A 13098-nucleotide genomic window follows, 5' to 3' on the forward strand; every position below is an offset into this window, starting at 1 on the left:
TATTCAAGTTGAGCAAGGAGGACTCCTCTGTGTATTACTGCTCCAGGTGGTCCAGAAAGAAAAGGATATATTTTCCAGGACCAGAATAAAGAGGATGATCTTTTTTTCTGGTACTTCAATGTGGCTTTGAACATTAATTTAACAGCTCTAGACATAAACTTAAGTATTCAAATGCCATGTTTTTTTTTTCTATTGGGGAACGATTAATATCTGTGATGTTGATATTTGTAGAGTTTAGTTCAGTGTTTGTGAGGTTTCGAATATCATACTTTTTGTTTTGGAGGGGTTTAGGAGTAGCTTATGGCTGTTTAGCCAAAAAAAATAATGTAGCGGAGGTCAGACTGAAGTTCAGTTTGAATAATTGAATTTGAGCAACTGGACTGAAGAATATTGAAGAACAACCATGTCATCTGCATAAAGAGTGATAGAAAGGTTATGGAGGTTAGAGGTTAGTTTGGTAATAAAGATTGAAAACAGCAATGGGTATGGTAATAGTAATAGTAATAGGAAGTATGGATTCCTGCTGCACTCTTCTGGTAAGTGGTGCTAGGGGTGAAAGGGATGAACCTGTTTTAATGCTGAAATACCTAAGTGTTAAAAATGTAATAAGCTGCAAGTTGGGACTAACACTGATTTTCGTGGAGGGTGTGAAGGAGCAGAAAGTGGTCAACAAAGATCAAAAACTTTGGTATGAGCAATGAAGAGAGCTCCTGAAAGTTCCCTTCATCCATGTTGTGAAGGATCTCATCTGTAAGGGACAAAGATCAAAAACTTTGGTATGATCAATGAAGAGAGCTCCTGAAAGTTCCTTTCATCCATGTTGTGAAGGATCTCATCTGTAAGGGATGATAGCTTTGTCATTGTGCTCCAGACATCCCAGAATCCATGCTGCTTAAAAGTGAGGAGGTACTACTATTGGACGTAAGTGGATTGGTTATGTTTTTCAAGTATTTTCCATAGTGTAGGAAGAATGCAGATAGGGCAGAAGTGGAAGGTATTTTCTGGCTGAGTTTGTTATGGAATGGGGTTTGACAAGAACGGTTTTCCATATGTCTGGCATTGTATTTTGGGTTAAGCAGAGGTTATAAATATAGAGAAGAAGTGTAGTAAGGAAGTCTTTGCAGGCAGCTATAAACCATGCATCCAAGGGTATGTTTTCTAGTAGGGAGTCAAGGTTTTTGTGAGTAATTTTCTTAAAATAAAAGAAGGGCATAAAAGGAGGGTGGCTGAGTGAGTTGGGAGGAGTTAGAGTTTCTTGTACTAGGGAGGTGGCTGAATTCTTTGAGAAAGTCAGAGGTTCAGAGGTAGTCTTGAGAGATCTGGATGGTGATAAGGGAGGAGGTGGGATCTGTGGATTTTCTGTCCTGTGAGAATATATACTTCCTAACAGAAATGTTTGGGTTTGCCTAGCAGAGCAAACTGTTGATTTTTAAAACAGTTGGTTTTGTGTCTGAGTGTGGCTTACTTACCTCAGTTAAGGAGAAAGGTGAAGGCAGTATGATTTTCTGGTGAGGAATTTTATCTCCACGAAGATCATGCATTGTCCTTAAGTTTGAGCAGAGCTTTCAGTTCACTTCAATTCAGTTCAGTGGCTAGTCAGGGGGTTGTTGTAATTGAAAAGGAGCTGTGTGAGAGGGAAGAAGTTGTCTTGAAGTTGAAGGAGGGGATGTATAAGAGTTGTGGCAGTTGAGATGGCATTATTTGAGTGGTAATGGAAAAACAGTTGAATGTTGCCAGCTGTTTTTAAGGTTGACTGGTGGATAATTTGGAACGATATTAGGGAGTGGTCTCTGAATGAGGATGGAAGAACAGATATATTGGAGATGTTGGGAAATTTGTTATTGAGTAGCAGATCCAGGAGGGAGTGGTTATTGGATCAGAGATTTGGAAAGGCAGCATCAATGACTAACTGCATAATACTGACACTGGCTAGGAATTTGGCAACGTCATTGCTTAGGGGACCTATTTAATTTAGGTTAAAATCACACAGAATAACAATATTTTTTCAGTTGCAGGCAGCTGAGGTGATATTAAGAATAAAGGATTTAAATTTGTTAAAGACTAGAGGGGGAAGGAAAGAGAGCTATCAGATGGTGATTGTTCTTCCAGGAGGAAAGTTTTAGAAGGATCCAGCTGGGGTCGGTATCTGAGTAAGTATTTTCTTGAGCAATGATAGTTGGTTTAACATTGATTTTATAAAGAATGAGAGTGCCCCATCTTGTCAAGTGCCAGGTCTTATGTCTTGGAGGTATTTGTAGGAGGGTAGTAAATGCTGAAAATTAGAGTTGTTTTGTTTGAGCCGTGTTTCATTGAAAGCTGTGATATCAGATGAGTTGTCAAGTTTATTGCAGATGATTTGGATGCTAATTACTGCACAGGAGATGGTGAAGGTATTAGGAAAAGTTCTGAGTGTTGTGTGGTGGAAGGGGCCTGGAATTAATTCAATGCTTGCTCTGAGGAGTATGAACAGGATAGGAGTGAATTTATAAAGGAGTTCAGGAAGTTTGACGTGGGGTTGTTGGAGTTTCGCAGGATTAGAGGAGATAAGGTAAAGGGATTGTGAGGTTGGAGCTGTGTATGAGTGGTAGGTGGAGAATGGGGTATGTAAAAGAGTGGGATAGGTCTTGGGGTTCAAATAAGCGATTGTGGTGCTTTGCGGTAGGCTAGTGAAGGGTAGGCTGAGAGATGGGAGAAGAGATGGGGCCACTGATGCTATAGTGCAGTGGGTTATAAGAAAGAGGAGCAAGATGGTGAGGTGGTGAATCATTGTGGAGGGTAGAGATAGAAAGAAAGTTCTTTAACATTTATTTGCATATAACCAGACAGAGGTCCACATTTAACACTTGCTTTAATAAAGATCATTTGGTATTACCGTGCTCATTGCTCTTAAATTGTGTACAGGAACATTTCTACCATCAAATATTTACTGAGGACTATGTGGACTTCTGTTTAGTTATTTGTATTTTTGGGTTGCATGGTATACACACCAGTTCATCCGGTTCTTAGTTTACATTTATTTGCATCAAATTAATTTATTTTGTGTCTCCTGGCTTTAATGGGTAGTTGGGCATTTGACATCATGTACTAAATGTATTAAATATACTGATCCCAAGGATATTGCCAATATCCTGGCAGATCGAGTCAGTGCCAACTTCACCCCCCTCTCACCTCCCTAAAGGGCCCATCTCAATACCGAAAGATTGCCAAATTCCAGTAATAACGGCCACACAGGTAAAATCCATACTCTCCAAAGCTAAGAATACAGCATCCATGGGACCAGACGACATCCCAGGCTGTGTACTACATGAACTACAAAATTAACTGCACTGCACCTCACCTAAGTGTCAAGTTTAACCATCGCCTCACCTCAGGCTTCATGTCCACTGAGTGGCGCACAGCGACAGTTATCCTACTCCACAAGGGGGGATCCACCTTGGATACTGGGAACTACTGCCCCATCAGTCTGAAAAGCCTGATCTTCAAGGCCATGGAAGGTATTATCATGGAACTTATAAACAAAGATATTGGCAACTTTCAAATGCTGGACCTCACCTTGCTTGGGTTTGTGAAGGGCCGATCCTGTCTCCTGATTGACTTATTTGAATCAGTCTCCAGAGCTGTGGACAGGGGTAAGGTGGTCCACACAGACTATCTGGACCTCGCCAAGGCCTTCAACAACACCCCCCACTCTGGAATCATAGGTAAACTTACTAAGCTGGGCATTAATCCCTACATCACTCAATGGGTTGCCAACTGACTTACTGACAGAACCCACACTGTAAAAGTAGCCAACTCCAAATCCAGCTCCAGATAGTTGACAAGTGGAGTACCTCTGGGTTCAGTCCTGGGACCGCTCTTGTTTGGCATCTACTTCTCTGAAGTACAGGCCAACATTAAGGGACTCTGGCTAACAAAGTTTGCAGATGACTGCAAACTGGGAGCCATTATTGAATCCCCAAATGATGTGGATATTCTACAAAAGGGCCTTATAGAAACAGATGCTTGGTGCCAGAGCCATGGGCTCAAGCTCAATGCCAAGAAATGTATAGTTATCTTGTTTGGGAAAAAACATGCACCCATGAATTACCACATAGGTGGCAGTACACTAAACATTGAAAGTATGATAAGAGACTTTGGGACACAGGTTGACAGTGGTCTCACCTTCAATAACCACATTGCCACAACAGTCAGGAAATCCTTCGATGTAGCACACCTCATCACTAAGGGCTTTTCATCCAGAAAAAAGGAGGTCATTGTCCCACTGTACTCATCCCTCATTAGACCCATTATAGAATACAATGCCCCATTTGGTATGTACCTCTCAAAACATCTGCAACAACTGGAAAGGCTGCAGAAATACTTCACTAAAAGAATCACAGGCCTAAAGCAGATGCCCTATGCTAACTGTCTAAAAAAATATAGTTATACTCTGTCACATATCGTCTACTCAGAGGCAATCTCTGCTTAACATACAAGGTCATGTCAAACCCAGAGCTATTGGACAGGCTACACTTAAAGAAATCCCAATCCCTCAGAGCCACATGCTCCAGGGATCTAAACCTTGTCATCACAATGAACAAAACATGCTGGAGGAATAGGTTCCTGACCCAGAGGCTCCCCAGACTCTGGAACAGACTGCCCATACATGTCAAGCAGAGCATCTCTTTGGCCCTCTTCAAAAGGAACCTTGACGATTGGATGGGAAATAGGAAATTTACCCTGGGGATCACATCAGTCACCCTGCTAGACAGAGCTCCAGGGAAGTAAATATTGTGAGAAGAAATAGCCAGGGAATTGTTATGGCTAGGCTTGTATAGGCCCTAGGGCCAATAGCCTAGTACCAACCTATGAACCTATAACAAAACAGAAAACAATGCATGAATGGTAGAGAGATGACTGCCATAGTAATTATCCTTACTTGGTGACAGGTTGCTGTGATCTACAAAGGCTATAAAGCTTATCACTGAGAATTCAAAGGGTTAACTAAGGCATACATACATTTCAATGTATTGTGAGTGATTTTTCTGTGATTTCTTTGGAAACCACATTTGTTTGTATTGGGCAAGCTGGCTGTGTTCACTTTTTTTGAAATTTTCACCATTGCATTGCAATTGTAGAGTTTATCTATATAATTTATGATGGTATGGGGAGGTTATTTTATTCCTTTTAAGTTATCCTTCTCAATGTTAAAAAACAAGAAAGTATGACTTGTTGGAGGATGACTCAATGGGACACAGGTAAAATGTTAATTACAGAGTGAACACCACTATATCACCCATTACCATGATTATTATTATTATTATCACGTATTATCCACTGTACTGAAATCTCACAAAATATTGCCTTCACATTTTAAGCTAAAAAATATACATTGCACCTGGAATGTATCTGTCTTTTCTTAGCAGTGCAATAGGAATGCAGATTATAGCTTGCAGGATGTATGGTTTGTGTCTTTTTAATTTCTCCAAGTCTTTTGGGTTTCTAATACCATGACAGGAATGGACCCCATTCCTAAGTAAAAGTATGATTAAAGTTCATGAAATTAGTATTGTTTCACTCTTTGATGTTAGCCAAAAGTGCTCTTCGCATCACCCGCAATGTGCCCAGTAATGACTCCTTCTGCAATTCATATGGGGGTACATGAATTGGTAACAAATCTAAATACAATTGTAAATTCTTTTTTATAAGACCAGTTGCTCTTACTACTATTAGAACTGTCTGGGTATCTTTCTTCCACATGGCTCTTGTTTCTGCCTGCAGATCAAGGTATTTTATGACTTTGTGTCTCTCTGTACACAAGACACTGTAGTCACTAGGTATGGTGATTTCAATGATCAATGGTACTTTTGTCTTCTTTTCTTGGACCACTGTATCTGGTTTTCTAGCATCTGTCTTTTGGACCGTTGGCATCGGGTGATCCCATGTGATGTAAACTTCATCATTTTCTATGATTCTCTGTGGCTCATGTTTCTAGTGTTTTTCAGCCACTTTGATACCATAATGCTTGCACAATCTTCAGTGTAACAATCTCGCCACATTATTATGCCTTTCAGTATACAATCCCTCTGCCATTAGAGAGTCACAACCAGCAATAAGATATGTGACTTGTTTGCAATTCGGTTCCACAAAACCTACATATGTCTGTTTCTCCCACATGTTCAATGGACTTAGTAAACCAGCATGTATGTAGCCCACTGTCTTGGGCTGCCAATATTAACCTTTCATTTCTTGATGTAAATTCACCTCTCCTTAACCATTCCTGCATTCGTTCTTGGTTTGCAGTATGGGTTCAGTAATAATCATTCAGTTTTTTAGAGATTATAAAGTGTTATATTTGTAAGCAATTTGCTACACACTGTACTATATCTGGTGAAATTGTATTTCATTTTGAGTTACTAAAATTGCCAAATATTTGCTATTTTGCCTCAAACTTTAGACATGCTATTGTTTGTCCTATACATATTTTGTGATATTTAGATAATGTAACCTAAAATATTATTTTGCAAAAAGAAAGCGCAAGCTATACTTCTTAAGTATTTTTAATTAATATGAAAGCAAATTATTCTGAAGCAAGAGGGAGAAAACCTTTTACATTTGTCATGCTATAATACAAATTAGCCTACATCTGATTAACACATTGTAGTTGAATCAAATGAATTAGTCTTTTGATCCTTATATGTCTGGATATATCTATTTAGCCTAATTAATAATTCTGCTTCATTTAACACTTATTTCCATCAAATTAATTTATTTTTGAAGTAGAGATAACTTTGTGTCTCCCTGCAGGATGTTGGACTGTGTAGATTCCTGATTTGCTTCTCAGAAATGCAGGAGCTCCTTTCCATTTTAATGATACTGCCTTTAATATTTCCAGTACTTCAGGTTTAGAATTGAACATTTTTCACCTTACTGATTATTCAGAAACTGATTATTTCACAACAGCATTTCAATCATTAAACATAAAGCAGTTGCAGGGTTTAGCTTTAGAATGCTTACCATGACAGTTCCTTTGTTGTAGCCTGTTCCACTGATGTTACTACACTGAATGGGTTATCTACTAGGATCACATAATATATGATTCACCATGCCAAGACATAGATAAAATGGATTTCAATGTTCTTAGATTTGTATGTTTTGTCTCATATGCCAATTATTTTGGTGGGAGATTTTAGGATACATTAATGATGTGTTTTTAAATTCATTAGTATTATTTTTCAGATTAATTATCCTGAAATTTGTCCAATTGTTTTAGGTGACTTTGATATTAATCCTACTGGAGGGGATGCCCAACTTTTAAACAGATGGCTCAGCTTTAAAGGATTATTGCAAATATTAAAGAACTCTGCAAGACCTAACCCAATAGCAGGTAACAATAGCAATTTTGACCTCATGCCAACTAAAATCGAACACAAATATCTAGAATTTGAAATCATATCAAATATTCTAAGCAATCTCCATCTGTTAATCTCATGCTTGTCTTTTAAAACCCAGAAAATCACCCCACAAATTGTTACTGACAGATCAATCTCAGAATGCATAGAAACAGGCTTCTTTTTTTCCCTGTCACTCACTGGTAACATTAGTGGACAAATCTGTTATTTAACTCAGACATTAAATACCTGATGGTACAGATGAATCTTACCTTGAAAAAGAGTCATTCAAGTTAATGAACCACTCTACCAAGCTTATATTGGCAGTTAGAAGATTTGTAGAATAGCTATCAAAGTAGCTAAAACAACATAGATAAGAATCGGACAACTAGCAGTCTCTTCCAATCCAAAATATCTTTGAAAAGCAACCAGATATTCATCTAGCCATGTTGCAAAACTCTGTCTCATGCAACTGGTCTGTCTCAAAGCCAGAATTTTCTGCTGAATATGTTCTTTGCTTTTTCTCTTGTTTCTTTGCTTAATAAGCCACCCTTGCCTACGATCAATAAACAAACCCCATTTTAATAACTTTATAAATGCACCTCCTGGCAGATATTAGCCATGATTTTTATTTAAAGAAGTTTACATTAAACAAACTGAAGCTCTTTTAAACGAGTTCTATAAAAACTCAGGTGCAAAACTCAACAAGCTATACCATAGCCATGATTCAGATATAAGCCTGGCCATGAGTGGTAAGGCTGTGGTAAAAAGGAGCTATTATTGTGATTGCAGAAACCAGCAATTCAGAGATATAGTAGCTGCAATGAGAAAATACCTCATTATCAGCTAATATACATGTCTCTAGATTGCTCTGTTCTCACTGCATACACTAACAGGCTATTTTCTGCTGCTCTTGAGGAATCACTTCTGGCAGCCATGAAGTAGTTAGCACAAGTACCTCCCTCGTTCATTCATTCTTCCATACATATACTTGCATCCGAATGCCACATGTGCACATACAAACACACACACACACACACACACACACACACACACACACACACACACACACACACACACACACACACACACATGAATCACTTAGCTACATAAAACACTCACCACAGTCATTTCCTGGGAAGAATACATGACTAATTGCCATCTGTCTGTCCTCCAGAATGCCTCATTAACATCTGTTGGAGGCTAGAGAGACAGTCTACTGCAGTACTGTACTTCCTTGAGGTATAAACTGTGGAGGAGCTGTCTAATAATCAAAAATGGTCACCATATATCTTGCTATGGTTTGCATCTCCTCTAACTGGTTAACTTAATCTATGCATTTACCTAACAAACTAAATTAAAATTAAAATAAATAATACCTCCTGTGTTATACAAAATCGGTTCAAACATTCTGTAACCTTTACTGTAAAATATATCAGATCAATAGAAAACCTTTGACCCCTCACACAATTTTTTGAAAAATGGATCTTCTGCAAGTGTTCACTTGCTACTAGATTGCAACACACATACTCACTGCCACTTCCTTGAAAATGCAAGTTATCTAACTCTCACTAGCTCAATCTCCTGTAACTATATAGCCCTCCCAACACCTGACTCTATAAAACCATACAGCCCTACTTGAGCACTGATGTTAACCACAAAACTCATGAAAATCCCAGACCTTAAATCTCAATCCTGCTCCCTAAATATAAAACTCTAAAACTCCCCTCCAGCTCCCTAAACCTAAACTGCCTTCCCAGTCACTGTCCTAATCAATATCTACTCCCTCTCCAAGGCTACCACACTTCCCTTGCTCAAGCTTGAATAACATGTTTGGCTAACATGTAGCAGTTACTTGATCAAAATCATATTCAAGTTTGAGCATGAGCGGAAGCCAACATAACCTAAAAGATGATTAAGTCCTAGGTTTTACGACAGTGGTCTTCAAACATATGGGACTTGAGTACCTGAAGTAAAACTAAACTAATAACTATAGTTTACTGTGAGATGAACAACATATTTTTTCATAAGGATTGTAGCACTATAACTGCCCCTTCGGTACAGTATTTTGAAAAAAGTCAGTTTTAAGGACCTTTGCTGCTTTCAGTATTGATAAATATCATGAATGTAGATATTTCACCACTGAAAATTGTAGTTATACTGATGATGTGATTTTATTTAGGCAGACATCAAAGTTAACTATTTACAGAAACAACTGCAGAAAAACATAAACAATCTATAGTTCTGGACATCTGGAGCTATAAATAAAAAGCTGGCATACAACCAAACACACTTTAGTAACCAAATTTATTCAGTAAGTACTTTCATCTCTATAATAACGAGACTTCTTCAGACTGAATAATACAATTAAAAAACACATTTAAATACTAATTTGTTAGAATCACATGACCCTATACTCAGTGCTTAAGCCCCTTTCTTTTAAGGTAGGCTACAAAATCTTTTTGACTGTTAAGTCTAGGTGGATAATGCCAACTTAACTTATCCTCAGCATTGAATATTTGTTCAAAACCCTTAATTTCATCTAAAACAATGATGCTTGCCTAAAGCATTACTTTCATCCCACATATCTACCTCATGTTTGTGCTCATGAATTCTCTTGAACTCAAGTCTCTTATAGTGTGGCCAATATAAAATGAGCTGCAAGATCTACAAATTACTAAATAAAAAACATATTTTGATTTACAATTATAATGCCCCATTATACAAATCTTAAAATTATTTATAACCAATTTTCTTGCACCCACATATGAAAAATCAAAAAAACTTACAGGCATAACACTTAAACACCCCTATTGTAATACTTACTGTTTGACTCTCGTTTAATTTAGTCTGAAAAAAGTTTTTAAAACTATTCCCCTCTTTTGGGCAAATACTGGAAGAGCACCAACTGCTTTGTAGACATCAGGGCAACGTCTAAATATCTTCCAGTTATTTGTGATTATGTTTTCATTAGCCCTGACATCCACACTATTACTTGTTTGCATAAAGGCATTATAATCAATGTGATTAGATTTGTGTGTGGTAACTATGTCATTTTTCCTAATATCACACATTTCTGTAAACTTATCCTCCACTAAAGTCCTGATGTAACCTTTGTTAAGAAATTTATTACATAGACTAACCCCTTCTTGAAAAAAATCATCTTCTTTTTTGGTTAATCTATTCACTCTCATTAATTGACCTTTTACTATATTTTCTTTACTTTTTCTTGGATGGATGCTGCTAAAATGTAAATATGCATTGTTTTTCACATTTCTTTTACTAATTCTTGTAACCAGCTTCCTATCCTCCTTCAAAATCACTACATCTAAATAAGGGATACTAAACATGCTGTGCATAGATGTAAATTGTAAATAAGAGCTGAATCTCTTGATATTATTTAAAAAATCATTAAACAAATCTACCTTCCTCCAAACCATAAACACGTCATCAATAAAGCATTTGTAGATGACTAAATTGTCAGGAAAATTATCAGTTAAAATATTAGCCTTCTCCCATCCATTCATGAAAATATTTGCATAACTTAATTTCAGTGTGGCACCCAGTGCCACTGCATTAGTCTGATGATAAATTTTATCTTTAAATTTACAAAAGTTATAACTTAAAATAACATCTAACATTTCCATCAAAAGGTCAGCTGTGTTGCCAGAAAATGCCTTCTGACTGATTAATACATCTCTAACTGTTTCCATTCCTTCTACATTCGGTATAACAGAATAAAGTGATTTTATATCAAGGGTAACCAACAAGTCAGAATCTAAAATATTGATGTTTTCTATTCTCTTTATAAAATCAAACATGCCTTCAATATAAGAATTGCCTAATTGTACAACCTGTTGTAAATGCTTGTCTACATAAATTGACATTGCTTCCATTTTATGTTTTTCACTGGCACAACAGGCCTAAGTAGGAGGTTATCTAAATCCTTATAGATTGTCGGCAAACTGAAAATCCTACTAAAGTTTGGAAAATTCACTCTTAAATATCTTGTAATATTTTCTGTAATTCTACTACTGTAGAACCATTCTTCTACAAGAGAATAAATAAACGAATAAGCTTTTTTAACTTCATTAAAGGTTGTTAACCTGCATTATTTATAATCCGCCAACCTTTTTAATATCTTACAATCATAGTCAGCTCTATCCATCACCTCTATATAATTACCCTCATCAAAGCAAAACACTGCTATCAATCAATTCATAAAAAAACTCTCTTTTCCAAAACAGACATATTATAGTGTTTGTGCTGAGGTTTCTTGTCCAATAATTCTATAATTTGCAGCTAAGTCATAACTAAAAACATCTCCAGCTATTTCTTAACTTGAGGATTAAGAGTGCTGGGTTTATAAAACAAAATGTCTTTGCTCTTTTCATACTCATGTAGACATTTAAAATTTAATTTCCTAACATAGTCTTTGAGACAATTGATGATATCATATTTGTTCGCTCTGCTTGCTTGAATAAATTTCAGCCTTTACCTAAGACTTTACAAGCTTCATGATTTAAACAATGGAAGACAAGTTAATAACTTTAAAAACATATTCATTAGTACTGAAAACTTTAATTAATTCCTTCATTTCTTCCAATTCTTTTACAGAACCCCCTGTTTAATGTACCTTTCATTGAAGCCATTAACTCTGCCCAAGTCCAATTCCCTTCTCTCTGAGCAACTTGAATAGGTTGAGAATTCTGTGTGTACTTAAAATGTGTATTGCTAGAGGATACAGCTACATTAGAAATGTTGTTGGTTCTATTTTGTTGAACACCTGTTGAACACTGAGCTAAACTTTCATATCTGTGTGGGCCATTCATGTCATTAGGCTCTTCTGGTTTGGACCCAGCAGCAACTCTCGGATAACCCACTCCCTCCTGGTATTCCATAAGATCCCTATGAAACTTTTTAAGTTTTCGGTTGATTTTCTTTAATCAACTTATCTTATATTAAACAAAATTTAGTTTCAAATTTTTCTGCATTAGTTCTATCTTTTAAAGAAAAAAAGTTGCGCTTTTGATGGAAATGTTAGATGTTATTTTAAGTTATATATTTTTTTTAAATTTAAAGATAAAATTTATCCTCAGACCAATGGAGTGGAAATGGGTGCCACAATGGCACCTAGTTATGCAAATATTTTCATGAATGGATGGAAGAAGGCTAATATTTTAATTGATAATTTTTCTGACAATATAGTCATCTACAAACAATTTATTGATGATGTGTCTATAATTTGGAGAGGGGGTAGATTTGTTTAATGATTTTTAAAATTATATTAACAGTGTCAGCTCTTATTTACAATTGATATACATGCACAGCATTTTTAGCATCCTTTATTAGATGTAGTGGTTTTGAAGGAGGATGGGAAGTTGATAATGAGAAGTAGTAAAAAAAACATGCAGAGCAATGCATATTTACATTTTAGCTGCATGCATCCAAGAAAAAACAAAAAAATATATAGTAAAAAGTCAATTAATGAGAGTGAACAGATTGACCAAAAAAGAAGATGATTTTTTTCAAGAAGGGGTTAGTCTATGTAATACATTTTTTAACAGAGGTTACCCCTGGGCGTTTGTTGAGGATAAGTTTACAGAAATGTGTGATATTAGGAAAAATACCATAGTTCCCACACATAAATCTAATCACATTGATTATAATGCCTCTATGCAAATAAGTAATAGTGTGGATGTCAGGGGAATTAAAAACATAATCATGA

The sequence above is a fragment of the Protopterus annectens genome, chromosome 3.part0 (genome assembly GCF_019279795.1).
Source record: "Protopterus annectens isolate FY-2018-M chromosome 3.part0, PAN1.0, whole genome shotgun sequence".
Lineage (NCBI taxonomy): Eukaryota > Metazoa > Chordata > Ceratodontiformes > Protopteridae > Protopterus > Protopterus annectens.